The sequence below is a fragment of the Eschrichtius robustus genome, chromosome 18, assembly GCF_028021215.1.
Source record: "Eschrichtius robustus isolate mEscRob2 chromosome 18, mEscRob2.pri, whole genome shotgun sequence".
Lineage (NCBI taxonomy): Eukaryota > Metazoa > Chordata > Mammalia > Artiodactyla > Eschrichtiidae > Eschrichtius > Eschrichtius robustus.
Window position 1 is genome coordinate 26,785,246 of NC_090841.1, and position 16,702 is coordinate 26,801,947.

Below are 16,702 nucleotides of genomic sequence, written 5' to 3' on the forward strand. Positions count from 1 at the left end.
ACTCATGTATGACTTTGCATATGCTTTTACCTCCAAACTGAGCAAGGGATGTTTGTTGAATGAATGAATGAGGGCCTGGATTGTTTATCAATTATTGTTATCAATCTGTCTTTTACTTTGGGCTCTAGGAGCTCTTCCAGGGAGGAAAGGCCACGTCTCTCTTATCTTTGTGTTCCCAAATAATATGTGCTCTCAAAAACTCTTTGATTTACATTCAATTTCATGCTGTTTTTTTTTTTTTTTTGGTAGGAAGGGAAGTTTTTTCTCTTTGCCTTCATTCCAGACACACAGGGTGTAGGGTTGTTGTGAGGCCTTATAAAGTGTGGATCCCAGTGGATCCGAGTAGCTTAGAAAGGAAGTGGTTTAGAGGATGGTGGCAGCTGTTAACACATCCATGAACAAATGCGGCAGCGTGTTTCTGCTCTGAAGCATCTGTAAGAGGGTTAGATATTCTTAGATTTCAGAATATCTGCTTTTAGACTGACTTAAAAATTCTTAGGATACTATGTCTTTGAACAACCCCTGTATTTTGTTCCTTGACAGTGACCTAGAGGCATGTTACCCTACTCTCAACTTTGGTCCATGGGATGCCCTAGCCTAGACCCTTTGACCTTGTGCTGTATCAATAGAGAAAGATGCTATTTCCCTAGGACAGTTTGTTGTTCAGACAGGTTCCAACTCTATGAGTGAATCTAAGATAAGCATCTCTCTTTCTCACCCAGAGGGCACTCAGCTGACCCTAACTTCATCCATTTGCACAGGGGTAAGAGATTTGTGGGTTCTATTTGCATCTCTCTGCTAAGGACAGTCAGAAAGTTCATGCTGACTCCTAAAAGGAGCAGGGGGATGCCATAAAGAACCTTCTTGGGATAAGAAACTAGTGAGATTGCTAGCCTCATTAAAGAAAATTCAGAACAGGACAAATCTAAAGAGATGCATCTGACACTGGACTTTTAAAGTTATCCCTCCAGCCCCAGACCTTCAACTCAAGAGAAATGGCAAGTATAGGGAAAATGAAGGATCTCTGGGCCTGGCTATGCAATGCCTTTTCATTTGTTCAGGTCATGCCTTGGACTTTGGGAAGCCATCCTTGATATCTGAAGGCTGGGTTATGTGCCCCCGCTAAGTGCCCCCTTAGCACAGTGTGCCATCCCACGGCAAGGCCCGCGTCTGTGAGATGTAGGGGTACTGAGTGCAGGGCTCAGAGAGACATTCCAGGAACTTGGAAAGGACTTGCAGGGTGAGTAGAGCAGGCAGTCCTTTTCTAGCATGTGTAGTCCACTCTGTAAAATAAACCCCATCACCTTCAATGGCTCCTATGTAACTCCCACCCAGGATGTGACGGTGAGTGTGGACTTTAGGATTTAATTTCCTTCTCCCAAAGTCTTAGGCAAACTCTGTGAATGAGCACAGTACCTTCTCCTTCTGGATTTATGAGGACTGCCTATCTCAGCCCCTGGCATAGTCTTCAACGAGGGTCAGTTTCCTTCTTATTACTTGCAAACAACCCTGGAAGAAGTGGCATTTTACCCTGTCCAAAATTAGATAACAATCTGGAGAAATTTGTGGTGAAGGTGGTTGACTCAGGCGAGAACCCAGGGGGAATTAACTGAATTAATATTTGAAAAGCACACAGCACTATTTAAGTGTTTGTTAAAATATTACTGCTGCTCTTATTATTATCAGACACTAAGGCATCATGCAGACCAGAACATTATTTCCTAAACCACTGAATTTCTGATATTGTAAAGAAAAAAAGTACACTTTAGATTTTGGAAGCCCCCAAAATAAAACATGGAAGTGCTCTTGGCTTGAGGCTTATTCTATTTAACACCTTTCAATAGGGCAACATCTGGATGTTATCATGGCTTGGCAAGATGAGATGTCGAAATTACAAATTCTGGAAATGCTGTGCATTAGGCACTCTTGTCTTTGCCTGTAATTGCCTTAAAGATATGAAAGAGCCTGATTGTAATAACTCCCCTAGTGTAACTACTCTTCATTTCTATTCTGCAAGAGAAGATAGCAGGAAGTGGTATCATTCTAAGGATATGAGTAAGGAGAGAGGGGAGCTAATCCTTCAATATGTGTGCCCCGCATCTCAAATAAGTACCAAACAACAGTGTGAAAGGATTACCAGTAATCTTATACATATATATATATATATATATATATATATATACATATATATATATATATACATATATATATATATATATACATATATATATATATATCCCTTAGCCTATTAACTGGAATAATTGTTGCACTAAGATAAGGAGTCCCTAAGTCTTCCAAGCTAGGTGGTCCTAGGTCAGAAAGCATTTATTATTTATTTCCTAAAGTCCTGTTCCCCAATGGTAGGGATGGAAATCTGGCAGAGTCGGTCTGCCCTTGTCAAGCAAGAGAAATGGTTGTTTCACTTTTAATCTGGATCTTTTGCCCTGACAGATAAACCTGAAGAGTGCTGTTAAGGATGGGATGAATTGGGCTCCTGGTGATGGCTGTGGGAAGGGTGAAAGATACGGCAGCCTAGGACTCCAGTCATTGTCATGTGACTGCAGGCCTTTTAGAGGGAAACAGGTAGAACCAGCCATTTCTGTGACTTCAGCAAGGAGAAAGTTTGTCTCAAACATGTTTTGAATTCTTTCAGTGGACTTTCTCCCTTCAGGGAATGTATTGAAGGCCTTTGGGCTGAGCTGGGATGATGGGAAAAACTGAGTACTATTCTATCTAGCTGGGTTTGTTTTGCCCCTGGGTACCATGAAGCTTTGTGGGCAGTGAGTGCTGTGGTCCAACAGCTCTAGCTGGAGGTGGGCTGCAGTGAACAAGGGCAAGTAGGGTATGTCTGAGTAACCTGTGGTATCTGTGGTCAAATGCCATGTCCACCAACAACCAAGGCAAGTAGCAGTTTAATCCTCGTGGGTCATCCATCTGATCTGTGGAGACTGCCACACTGTATGATTATAGTTCCCAAGTAGGCTTTTGTTTTGGACCCCAAAATAATTTAGATTTCATGTTATATAAGGTGGGAAGTTGCTGCAGGGTTTTAGCAGGTTTTGATGTATATTTAGAACAAAAGTGGTGAACCAGTCAGGAGAATGAACACACAATAGTAATTTAAACAGGGAAAACTAAATACTGCATACAAATTTTTAACTAGTTAAAGGTTATTACCACTAAGAACTCTAAAGGGAACCCTCAAGAACACAGGCATAAGATGTAGAAAGCAGTCATTACTTACGGGACCGAGAGAGAGCACGCAAGGAAAGGACAAAACTGGAAGAGGTTCCCCTCCCTGCCGCCAAGGGTATGACTCATTAGTGTGGTCCAGTAGAGGGCAGAGGAGTTCGCTGAGGCGCTGCAGGCTGGGCTGGTGAGCAGGAAGCCACCTGGTGGAGTGTGGAAGGAACTCGTGGGAGGGTTTGCGTCGCTGGGTCTCCTGGACACCACCGGCAAGGGAACTGTGGAATGGCGAGAAATTACGCTCAAGACTCAGTAGGAACAAAAGCGCTGGAACCAAGAAGAGAAGCCCCTTCCTCTTGCAGTCTCCCTCCAGCGCCCTCTACTGACAAGACCTGACACTGTGCCCCCTCGCAAAAGAAATGTTTATTAGGTTCAACTCCAGTATCTCCAAGTAAGGCAGAGAAGGGTATATTTGGTGCTCAGAGACAATAAAGTAACTGGTACAGGTGGTGAAGAAAAGGTTGGCTTGAAGAAGGGAGAGTCTGGGGGCTGGAGTGGATGGGGTGGCGGGTAAGGTATGATGAGTTTGCTTAGAAGGATGCACTGACCTTGGTCCTGAAACGCGGCTGAGAGAGCCGGGATACAGGGAGGGAGGGATTAGAGTGGTATTGATGAGGTAGAATAGATAGGACTTCATTGCGGATAAGATGGAGACGCTGGAGAGGGAAGCATGAAGGATGGCCCCAGGTTTAGGGGACTTCCTAGCTGGGAGAAAGAATAAATTTGGGTTTGATGGGAAGATAATGAATTCTGTTTGGACATGTCAATTTATGGTACCTGTAGAATATCCTGACAAGATTCAGAATTTCCTGGAAAAAACACTATGGATTCACATGTGTAGTGGGGCTATGGATTTCCACAATTGCAACAAAATTCCCATGTGGAAAAAAAAAAAAAAGGAATGAAAAATAAAGTTCCACCTTAAGAAGAATTTAAGTAAATTCTTTTTTACGAAAAAAAAAACTTTCTTCAAATTCATAAAAGTCATACAAATTTCAATTAAAGCCTGGAGCTATGTTACTTTTTCTTCAAAACGCCCTAAGGCTTTAATTTAGACTGTGGGTCATCATCAGAGCCCAGTGTGTGTGTGAGTGTGTGTGTGTGTGTTTATTTCTGTATGTTTTTGTTTTTTTGTACAGGAAGAAACTTTTTTAATATGTATATAATTCCCAAATGAGTGAAGTTTCTGTATTAAGCATCCTAAGAAATGTAATATTTTACTATGGTAATGATTTATTGCAGGTCAAAAGTTGGTTAGACAAACATGTATAAACTCAAAGGAAGGACGTGGGGTTAATGGGCTGAAAAGCCAAAAAAAAATATAATTCTCCCCTAGCATTCATTTCTTGTGCCAAACATCACGGCACTTAGTTGTATTCTGTATTTTGTGTCTAATTATTTTCTGTACATAACTCTTGCTTCCTCTTCTGTGCTAAATTCCAAGAGAGCAGGAAAGATTCCACATGTTATTTATTCTTCCCAGTTTAATAATAGGTTCTCAAGAAAGACTTCATTTGTATTGCTCAACTAATGTTTATTAGGCATCACTCTGACCCTACACAGGTAAAATGATCCTTGGAAATGATATGAAAAACACACAGTTTTTTTCCTTAAAGAGTTCATAATTTAAAGAGAGAAAAACACAGAAAAAGCCCATTTTCATAAAATATGGTTAGGTGCTTAAAGTGATCATCCTTTTTCTAGGCAGACCCTTCAATTTTTTTTTATTTGATTTTTATTTTACATTGGGATATAGTTGATTTACAATGTTGTGTTAATTTCAGGTGTACGGCAAAGTGGTTCAGTTATACATATATCCATTCTTTTTTAGATTCTTTTCCCATATAGGTTATTACAGAGTACTGAGTAGAGTTCCCTTTGCTATATAGTAGGTCCTTGTTGATTATCTATTTTATATATAGTACATAGTGTGTATATGTTAATCCCAACCTCCTAATTTATCCTCCCTTCCCTCACCTTTCCCCTTTGGTAACCCTAAGTTTGTTTTCGAAGCCTGAGTCTGTTTCTGTTTTGTAAATAAGTTCAGAACTTTCAATTTTCAGTGAGTCTTTGGACTAATGAGGCAGGAAGTACCATCTTTTCTTCACACTAAAATTTGTGAGCTGACTGGGTTTATCAGACACTGTGTGGGCTGATCAGATCTCCAGTAGTGTTTGTTTGCTAAAATCAAATGAATGTTCACATATTATACAGAATTATACTGGAGGGAACATCAGAACAGGCTAAAGCTTTATAAACTTGACAAGAACGTTGGGAAGATTAGCAAGTTAATATTTCACAAAGTGCTTTGAAGATAGAAAGTGCCAACATAACTGCTAATTATTATTATTAGCCCCACAACCTTTTTCTTTTTCCCTTTAATGTTAGATCTATCATAAAACTTCTTAACTTCAAGGGAAATTATTTTTTTAGATGAGTATTTTTTTAATGAAGTCAAATGTTAATATATGCATTTATGGAAATACCGTTTCTTCCATTATTATTTTTTATCCTCCCTAGAAGGCAGAGATTGTGTCATTTATCTATTTTGTAAGGGGTCTAGCAAGGCAATACTCATTTTGTCACTTTAGAAGTGTGTTGGCAATGGCTGGCTTACCTTTAAGAGAAGCAAAATGCGTGTTTAGAATCCTAGCTGTGACTGCAAACTACCAAGATTAAAAAAAAGAATCAGAACTTAAGTAACTAAAGAGATTTGCATTTTAAAGTGGTCACCAGGGGAGATTGTAGGGTCTATTCTACCAGAGATGCTGACATTACTCCAAATATTTTGGTTCTCCTTATTTGAAATTGCTTTCAGAAGCACTTTTACAAACCATATTAAGAGCTAGTGTCATTACTTCATGTCACATCTTATGTATGAAAAGAGCATGAGAGATCAAAAGCGGGAAATGTACCCAAAGGGACCTCTCTGTATTGGTGTGTGTAAGGCTCGGAGAGTTAATGAGTTAGAAATCCATTGTAATAATATGAAGCAAACCATCCTAATGCTTTACCCACTGTATAAGCTTGAGAAAATTTCAAACACAAACATTGAAAGGCTTTAGAGCATTTTAAAATTTAGATGTTCTGTTAAACTTGGTTGCTTGGGATAAAAATCAAAACTGTGCTTAAAAGACATTCACTAAAGAAGAAAAAAAAGCAAACATAATAACACCACACACACACACACACATGCACACACACACACACCCCTCTACCCACTCTTTTTCCAGTAGCTTGATTAGATATTCTGAAAAACCAGCTCAGTTCCCACCAGGTTTCTTCCTTTTTTCCATCACAGGCAATGATAGCCAGAAATTTTTGGTTACTTTCCTCCTTTTTCTCATCAACCTGATTTGTTGCCAGGAAAGAAGAGGAAAGAGAAATAGATAATGCGCAGCTGGAACACGGAGTTGGCTGAATCGTTGCAGGCTTTTATTCCTTTCCCTATCTGCCGCCTCTGTTTAAGCCTGCATTGGTTTGCTAAGGCTTCTGTAATAAAGTACCTCCAACTGGGTGGCTTAAACAACAGAAATTTATTGTCTTATGGTTCTGGAGGTTAGAAGTCCAGATCAAAGTGTCAAGAGGGCTGATTCGTGGTAAGGGCTGTGTAGAAGGATATGTTCCATGCTTTTCTCCTAGCTTCTGTGGGTTTGCTGACAATTTTTGGTGTTCCTTGTCTTGTCGACACATTACCCCGACCTCTACCATGATGTTCACCAGGCATTCTTCTTGTGTGCATGCCTGTCCTCACATTTCCCCTTTTATAAGTACACCAGTCAAGTCAGATTGGGGTACACTCTAATGACCTCATTTTAACTTAATTACCTCCGTAAAGAACCTATCCTTAAATAAGATCACATTCCGAGGTACCAGAGGGTTAGGACTTCAACATATAAATTTGAGGGGGGACATAATTCAACCTCTAACAAGCCTAGAATGGGAGTGTACAGAGAAATGAGAATGTGGGGAAACAGCAGGCATCACAGCTTGATCTTTTGTACTATGGCACGTATGAACAGGAAGTCATTCCTCTCACTTTCATAAACTGCCATGCTTATAAGGATCTAGGCTAAGAAATCTTTATCATGTCCATCTCAGGTAGATTTCCATAACACTTTACCTGTACCTAACTTATGACCCTCACAATTTTCTACCTTGTATTACAGTTCCTTACGTACCCAAGTTACCTCTCCTATAAAACTATAAACTCCTTGAAAGTAGTATCTAATTCATATTTATTTTTATTCCTTGACCTAGCAGAGTGCCTTGTACATAATAGATACTCAGTAAATTGTCATTGAATCTATAAATCCATGCAAGCTTTATAGTTACAGAGTTCCAAGAGTATACAAACTCATTGCCAAGCACTGTATCAGTCAGGATAGGTTAGGTTGTGCTGCAGGATCAACCAACTCCTAACTCTCAGTGACTCAATACAACAAAGTTTATTTCTTGCTCAGGCAAAATCTTCTGCAGGTCCAGAGAATTCTCCAAGGTGGTCATGTTCAATTGTGGGAGCAAGGCACCCCAGGAAACTCAGCATGAAACTTCAGTGTTTCCTGTGGCAGGAGAAAAGATCATGGAGAAACCAGCACTGGATCTTAAATGTTTCAGCTGAAAAGTGACACATGTCACCCTGCTCCCAGTCTGTTGGCCAGAAGTAGTGTCATGACCATAATGACCCAAATGCAAGGGGGCTAAGAAATGTTATCTTCCACATGTCAAGAAGGGGAGGAGGACTAGAAATGCTGCTGAACACTAGTAATTTCTACCTTAGGCACTTTTTCCCCTAAAAGGTATATTTTATATTAGCACTGTGTTTCATAGGGCATTTATTGAGCCCTTACTATGTGCCAGGCAATGTTCTAAATGCTGGTGGTCCAACATACAAAAGACAGACTAGAGGCTACATTCCAGTGTGGCACAAGGATGACAAAGGGGTGACCAAATAAATAAGTGAGATATCTGCATACTGTAATAAATGCTATAAAGAAAATAGAACAGGATAATATGGTGGAGAATAACTTCCCTGTGATCCCAGCACCAGTGTGTCCTAAGGCTCTTCATCTTCTATTGAAAAGTTAGTGCTTATTTTTGCTTTCTCATATAATTCAAAATGTAATATAATCATTCTTATACTGTATTATACTAACTGAAACCCAATTGAAGAGAACCTTTAAATTTCTGGAATTTGAAACCCTCCAACACATTTTTAGGTATTAAAGTCAAGTAATGAGAAAATTAAGTCACACAGAATATTTATAAAAAGAAAAAATAATTTTAAAAAAGAAACACACACAAGCTGTTTTAGTTATCTATTGCTATATAATAAACCGCCTCAAAACTTAGTGGTTTAAAACAGCAGCAATCATGTACTCACTCATGTTTCTGCAATTTGGCCCAGACTTGGTGGGGAAAGCCCATCTGTGCTCCATGTCTGCTGGGCTGGAATGTCCAAGATGTTTTCATTCTTCATTAATGACTTAGGTGGATGACTGTAATTGCAGAGGCTATCTAGGTATCTCTGTATCTCTCTGTGGCCTTTCCTCTCTCTCTTTCTAGCTTGGGCTTCCTCACAGTATGGCAGTTGGGTTTCAAGATGGAGCATTCCAAAAGGATAAGCCCAATACATAGTTGCTTATTAAGCCTTTTCTGGCATTGCAATTGCTAATGTTCAAGTAAAACCAAAGCTTGTTCCATGGTCAAGTGCAGAGTCAGTCAAGGAGGCAACTTTACGTTCTACCCTTTCTGAGTCTCCCATAGTCTCATTCCATTAGAGCATCAGACTCAGGCTTGAAGTCTAGAATCTCATTGTCTAAATCAGGTCCAGGGAGGATAAGGCTTCTTAGGTGTGGTGGTTTTCAGGCTGAATACCTCTAAGGTAAATAGATAAGTTATCTTTACCCTTTCTGCCTACCACCCACAATCTATAATCGTGGAGCAAGGACAGAAAACAAAAGCACCTATTCAGAGAGGGGAAATGGGAGAAACATGAGTCACTAGTCCTTAGCAAGTCTGAAATCTAGTTGGGTACATAATGCCAGTTTCATGGTTAGGGCCTAGTTCTGCTATCTGGTGGTGGTTCTCCATGGCTGCAACTGAGTCACTTTTTCAGTTTTCTTTCTGCACAAAGAAGGTTGAGGGGATAAGGTTTTCTTTTAATTTTGAAATTCAAGTTTCATTTTGAAATACTTCTGTCTCTTTTAGCCCAATCTGGCAATGTTGATATTGTATAATTCTCTTAAAAACTTTGTGGATTTCTTATAAATCTTATTATGGGTTCATTTCATTAGGCAGTAGTTTTGTCATATCCATAAAGATTGACCCCTTTCTAATTTTGCCTGCAAGTCAGGGTGCTGTAGGACTGTGCCCTTAATATACTTAGAAGACCTTTTTTTTTTTTTTTCCTCCTAGATGAGAGATTCTATGAGTCCTGAGGATTATTAGAAGCCCATTTGTCTAGCCAGGAGTATATGAGGCAGTGCCCTAAATCTTTCTGAGTTCTCATAAGCAACATCTTTGATTCAGTCTTTACTTTGAGGTCTCATTTTACTGGTAGTGCCCTGGATTTGATATTTTTTTGAGGCAATTTCTTACTTTGAAAATATTTCACCAACTTACACTGGGGGTAAGAATTTGTTTTATATTTAAACCCCCAATTCGTTTACATTTGCTTTAAATTCTGCTTGAAAACGAAGTTACTATTTTAGCTCATCTTACTCCTTCCATAAATTATCTTAAGCAACTAAAAGACGTCAAGTGCTACTTTCAGCGTTCTGTATCATCCTTAGCTGGATCTACAAATTAGGTATCCTTTCTGTTTTCCATGTTACTGTAGATGACAGTTTTGCTAATTAATCTGCACATACATAACTTCGGTTTTCTTTTCTCCAGCTTCAAAAAGCAATTCCTACTGCTTTTCTAATGATTACTAAGAGTCTTCTTGAGGTTTGTCAGGTCTCTGCTCACTTCACTAGTTTAGGTTTTTGTTGTAGCATTACTTCAACTCTGGGTACCAATTTCAAATTTTCAAGTTATCTTAAGGGGCTGTTTTACTAATTGTTCTGCCAGTACATACCTCAGGACCTTTTTTCTCCAGCTTCCAATAGCTATTGCTTTACTGCCTTTCCATTCTCTACTAACACAGAAGTACAAACAAAAATCTCTTCCAAGTTATTTCCTTAGGACAGTAAGTACACATTTAATTTGATCTCCTATATTTTCTGAATCAAAAGTTATAGCATGAATAGCCATAATTGCCATTATTAAAATTTCTCACTGCCAAAGATTCAGTTTTCTTAGACTTGGAAAAAATTGCATTCAATAGTTCTCTTTTCTTTCCTACTTTTTCTCTTTCTTCTTTCTCTCTTTCTCTCTCTCTTTTCCCTCCCTCCTTCTTTCCTTCCTTCTTTCCTCACTCATGCATTAATTCATAAAATATTTACTGAGTACTTCTTATGAGCCAGGCACATAGTATTTGTCATTAAGGTACAGAAATAAATAAAACAATTTGTTTGCTTGCCTGAAGCTTATATTCTAGGGAGGAACTAATTCTTAGTCACCCTAAAAATCATGTGAACCAGAGAACCTATTTTGGTTATTTGATAACCCAAGTGAAAATTCTAAAGTGAGAAAAGTTCATCTTTGATTCACTTCTTTTCACCTGTTGGTGAACTCTTTCCCTCCTTTGGAATTCCTCTCCCTGGAGCCCACCATTCTTACATTTTTCCTAGGAAGACTTTGTTGTCTGCTAGGTTTCCCCCAGAAAAGGCTTCAGGATCTACCCATATTTTTCCTGTCTTTCTTTACATGAATACATTTATCTCTACCTTCTTTGATTCCGCCAAGGCCTTGCTTTTGACTCAGGTTCCCCAAACTCATTTTCAGTAATATGATATTGAGTAATCATTGCTTTCTTGGATAAAATAATAACAGAAAAGAGTATCCTAAAAATGTAATGCCTCAACCTAAAGAGTATCTAAAATTATGCCTGGGCCTGTGATGGAGATATGTAGGGGTAAGTTGGCCTTTCAGGCTTCCTTAGATTGCTATGGCAATTCCACATGGCTTCTGTACCTCCTAAGATTCTCCATGTGAACCAGGCCACGTGCTGGAGAAGGCATGCTTTCAACTGTGGGTAAAACCAATGGCTGTGCAATTAAATTTATCCATTGTTTTTTTTTCAAACTAGAGAGGTTTGCAATGTAGGTCTTGCTTCTGCCTTGGAAAACACCTTATGGCCCCTCAAGTTGCTGATGGGACCTGACCAGCCCAGGGGTAAAATTTCTGCCTCATGGCCACCAGAACTCTGATTACAAGTGCAAGTAACTTTGTGACCAGCATTTGCTCTTCATATTTACTTGAAACAAATCTATGTTAATTTATCTCTTTTGAATATTTAACACCTGAGAAAGAAGATTTCCAACCCCACCCTCTTTTTTTCCTCATGCAATTTTCTTTTATGATTGTTTATGCCATCGTCTGCATCAGCTGGCCTGGATATCCAAGGGGAAGGTAAGACAGTGAACGTGACCCACTCATAGTGTTTGTAGCTCCCCACCACATTGGGGTTTTACTTGTGGGGATTAAATAGAGGTATCTGAACCCCAAAGAGGCAGTTCAGCCCAGGGAGATAGTCCAGCGCCTGGCTCCCAGTGAACAGATGGAGGATAGAAGCTGTGGAGTCCTGCTCTGCCCCTTGACACCTGTGGGACCTGTTAGGTCTGGAAATTGCTACATTTCTATAAACGTGGAATGTTCTCAAGTGAAGAGAATACTGGGAAAGACTCAACCTCTTCAAATGATAGTTTCTTAATGTATAAAATATGAATAAGAACATCTGCTCAGCTTTCCCAAATATGAGTTGTAGTTATAGCTCTGGTCATCCTGGGAATGGAGGTGTTCATCAATTTCTGACAGAGTTTCTGCAAACCAAAACAAAAATATATTCCTGCCGAGACAGACAGGTCTAACTGACTTTCTGACTCAGCTTGAATTGCTGTTGGTGGTCACATAAATTTGCTTTTCTGTGCTTCTTGGAGAGCAAGTTGAGATGGAGAAACAGAGAGGGACATTCCTTTGTACTTTTGTTACTATCTGAAATAATTTTATTTCCCTCTCTCTGTAGGAATAAAAATAGAATCTAAAAATGTTCCCTTTCTCTGGGGATAGTTAGGTGTGAAACAGCTTAAAGCCATCATCTAAACAGTTATGACAAAGCTACTTTTTTTTTAGGGAGGGAAGGTATAATCCTATTATCTTTGTGTGGTTATCAGAGCCACTTGAAATTCCAATTAGTGCAGCTAATCACCATGGGCTCCTCTGGCACTTAGCTGGCAAACAGCTAAGTCTAATTAATACTTTGGAGTGGTGGGTAAATGGCATTTATTTTATTCCTTCAGACACATTTTCTAAGTAAAATTCTGATTTGGGGCTTGTTTCACTGCCAACGGGCAATTTATAAAAAAGAACAAAGAAATAATTCTGTATGAAACTAACAAAATAAGGTCCTTAAGTGATCTTGTCAAATCTGAGAGGAACTAGGGGTCCCAGAGATAAAGAAAGGTGGGATACTTGATGGCCAGTCAAAAGTATATTTCTCATCTATTTATTATTTTTTTTAAATGTATAAAACAGGAGAGGCATTATTCATTTAAACTCAGATTTGTATAAAGAGTCATTACCATTTGACTCATTAACAACGATTCTTTGCCTAGAAACAGGATAAAGCATTAATAACCCAGGACTCTGGGTCTTTTTATTCAAATGGCTTAGAGCCAGGGTTGCAGGCAAGTTCATTATAATTACCTGGGTAATCTCCAAGCAAAATAATATCAATGCCTTCTCTGTGATCAGTAGGCATTTTAAATGGGAACTAGGGCTTGGCAACTGTGTTCCTTTATGCAGAAGTTCTCTATTAGCACCTGCTCCCCAAATTCAGAGTCCCACAGTCTCCTGTCCTAGAAAGGTCCTGGAGTTGACTTGGATGTGAGTCAGCTTCTCATGGGGAAGCCAGGCTTGACCACATGCCCAATGTTGACCAACATGGTCTACAGATGCCTTGGAGGAAGAGGCAGATATGCTCACAACTTAGTCAAACCCACCATGACTACCGAAAAATCTATTCTGCTGGTTATCAACCTCTCAATGTCTGAAGAAAATCACTACAATATTAATATTAACCCAAAGAGTAAGGGTCTGGTTTTCTTTCAAGGCTGTCTCTCTCCGTGGTCCTGGTGGATTCCTATACTTGTGTCTCAGAGTAACTTGTTTATAATTCAACAATTGCTTTGTTCTCTCTCTCTCTCTCTTTTTTTTTAAAGTGCATATTTACAGAGACTTCCAGACTTTCTAAACCAGAAAATGCTGTTGAGAAGAATAATGAGTCCTAAAGTTTTGTAAATTCCTCTGGTTTTGAGTTCAAGCCTTTGACTGGGCCCTGGTATGGGAAAAGGGGACACTTATTTTTAAGACAAGAATTCTGTGTTTAATTTTTGGGAATATGAAAGCACTGAATGTTTACTTGGGAAGGGATTTGAAGCCTTTTGTAGGCTTTTTGAGTTTTTCAGATAAAGGCAATCCACACCACCGTTCTTAGGCAAAGTGGTTCTGCAAGTAGCTCTTCCAGGAACCAAGAGCTGTTCCCCAATGGATAAGCATTATTCTGTATAATTATGGATATTTTCCCTTCCAAAAATATTTTTTTTTTCTAGAAGCTGCTGTTTCAAAGGCTTTCAATTCTGTGTGTCATTATCAAATAATCTTTTTTGTACTCGGGTGTTTATTATTGGATTCCAACAACGATAAAGCTCTAGGGGTTTTTGTCTCCTTTGGTATGCTAATTAGCCAGTTTCCTTTTGATCTTTTTGTCACTGAAAAGAGTGAAAAGCTATCTCGGTAGGGAATCTTAGTGCTGTACATTCATCCCCTCATCTCCATAATCTGAGGATCAGAGGAAGACAACAATTTCACTGCTGAATGAGAGCTTCTAGAAGCTTTAGTTAGAGCCCAGTGCTGCCAAATAATCCCACTGGCACTCAGAGGTGGGCACAGAGGAAGGAGACGCAGAGGGGAAAGAGGCACAGATACTTCTTTTGGCAGGGTGAGCTCAGTCGCTTTTATTTCTTCCCCAAGTATTCAGTCCATGCAGATCCTTGTCATTTCACTTAATTTTTAACTTTTAGATGTCTTTCTCCTATTGATATGTTTTTAGTGACAATGAATGAATATTTAGTTTGAGGAAAATGGCCTGAATACTGGGAAAACAAGCAGCTGACAAAATCTGTTAGACTCTAAAGCCGTCTTTCAAAAGACACAGTAAATTCACATATGCAGGAGTAGTATGTGGGAAATTTTGTGTCTCTTACGGGTTGAATGCACATACTTGTATGCTTGGGAACGGATAGGAAAAAGAAGTTATTAGATTTTTAGTTTGATCACTGATTGGTCTGCTATAGTTGTGAATATTCGCCTTTTTATTAAGATCTTAGGGTGTAAGATAAAGTCTGGGAAGTCAAATGGAAAATTTCACCATCAATATCTAATATCTCTTGAGAATGCACTGAGAGGGCAGCAGTGCATTACGAGGACCCAGCAAGTTGATACGTAAATATTCTAGTGTCAGGAATTATGCCCGGCCCATATGGGCATGCGCGCCTGCACACGCACACACACACGCACACACATTAGGTTGAGCCATATGAAATCACTGTTTTTGCAAGTAAAAAAAGCAATTTCATATGGTTCAACCTAACACAGTTTTCTGTTTGGGAGCTATGATTACAGGTAATCAAGCTTTATTTAGAAAAAAAAAATAAGAGTTCATACATTGAAAAGAGTACTGACTCCTGTAAAATCATCTCCATAGGGCTCTTGGGGCGCTGGGGGCGCGGTAGGCGACATGGCACTGGTTCGCGGGGCTTCGGGGCAGGAGCCAGAGCCTCACGGCCACGTCAGCAGATGCTCGCTGGTTGACAGCAGAGGAGAGGAACCAAGTTATACTTGACCTTAAAGCAGCAGGATGGTCGGAATTAAGTGAGAGAGATGCCATCTACAAAGAGTTCTCTTTCAAAAATTTTAATCAGGCATTTGGCTTTATGTCCTGAGTTGCCCTACAAGCAGAGAAGTTGAATCATCACCCGGAGTAGTTCAATGTGTACAACAAGGTCCAGATAACTCTCACATCACATGACTGCAGAGGACTGACCCAAAGAGATGTGAAACTGGCCAAGTTTATTAAAAAAGCAGCTGCTTCTGGATGACTTTTTCCAAAACGCATGTAAAATCTTATATACACATCTAGCTCCAATGTATTTTGAAGGCAATTTATCAATACATGAACAAATTAAGTTGTAAATTTAGTTCACCTTTTGAACGATCACATTTTGTAAAATCAGTGCTTAAACAAAAATGATTTAAACTTGAAAAAAAAAAAATCATCCCCATAGAGTTCTGTTTCTGAAAATGCTGCATGGCTTAGGGCAATTCTGGAATAGTCCTAAACCTCAGGGTTTTCATTTCCTCAATGCTTGGAAAACCATCTTTACCTTTTGAAGATGAGCTTGAATTTTGGAAATTAAAAAAAAAGTAATTCAAAATCACCTCTTTGAGTAAAATAATTTATACTGAATAAAACTAATTTGAGTTTTCTTTCAAATAAGCAAAATTTAATTATAAATAATGCAAAAAATTACTTGGGTGTCATATCAACCACCATAGCCATATCATTTTTGATTTAGAGATCAACTGGTCCAGAAGTCCTTACATTTTATTGAACCTAAAAATCCTTGGGGATTATTAATAATGCAATTTTGGGCACTTTGCTAGAGAGAGTCTGATTTATTAGGTTTAAGAAGAGACTTTGAAATCTACATTTTAAATACGCTTTTCAGATGATTCTGAGGCAGGAGGCTGTCTATCATACTCGGAATTGCCACTCTTGTCTGTAGAGATAGATACTGAAGTGCAGTGACTTGCTGACATTTACCCTAGTATACAGAAACTGGCCCGGAAGTAGAACTCCAGTCTCCTGGACTCCCAGGAGAGCCTCAGAAAGGGACTTCTTGGTCTGAATTGCAGTCCAGTACTTAATAAGCTGAGTGGCAGTCAACCACTTTTAAAAACCTGTATTTTAGGCCCATGTTTTCTCTTTTGTAAAATGGGGAAAATACTGATACCAAGCTCATAGTGTTGTCTATGTAAATTGCTTATTATGGTGCCTAGCAGTAGTAATGGCTCAATGAACACTAGCCATTCTATTCTTATCCAAAAATTTCCATTGTGGTTCTTTTATAGCTATTTCCTTTTCTGTACTTGTCCATTTTCATGGCTCCCCATGCCCCTGGCCACCCTTTTACAGGCATTTCTACATGGCATTCCTTCCCCATGACTTTGGTCACTTCTTGGTCCCTGGTACTGCCACCAGACTAGAGAATCGTGTTGAAAGGTAGCAATC

At 39.2% G+C, this 16,702-nt stretch overlaps 1 pseudogene; it reads left to right on the top strand.

Annotated features, from left to right (window-relative positions):
- The first annotated feature begins 1,269 nt into the window (after window positions 1-1,269).
- On the top strand, window positions 1,270-15,509 carry LOC137751844 (pterin-4-alpha-carbinolamine dehydratase 2-like; annotated as a pseudogene).
- Window positions 15,510-16,702: the final 1,193 nt, after the last annotated feature.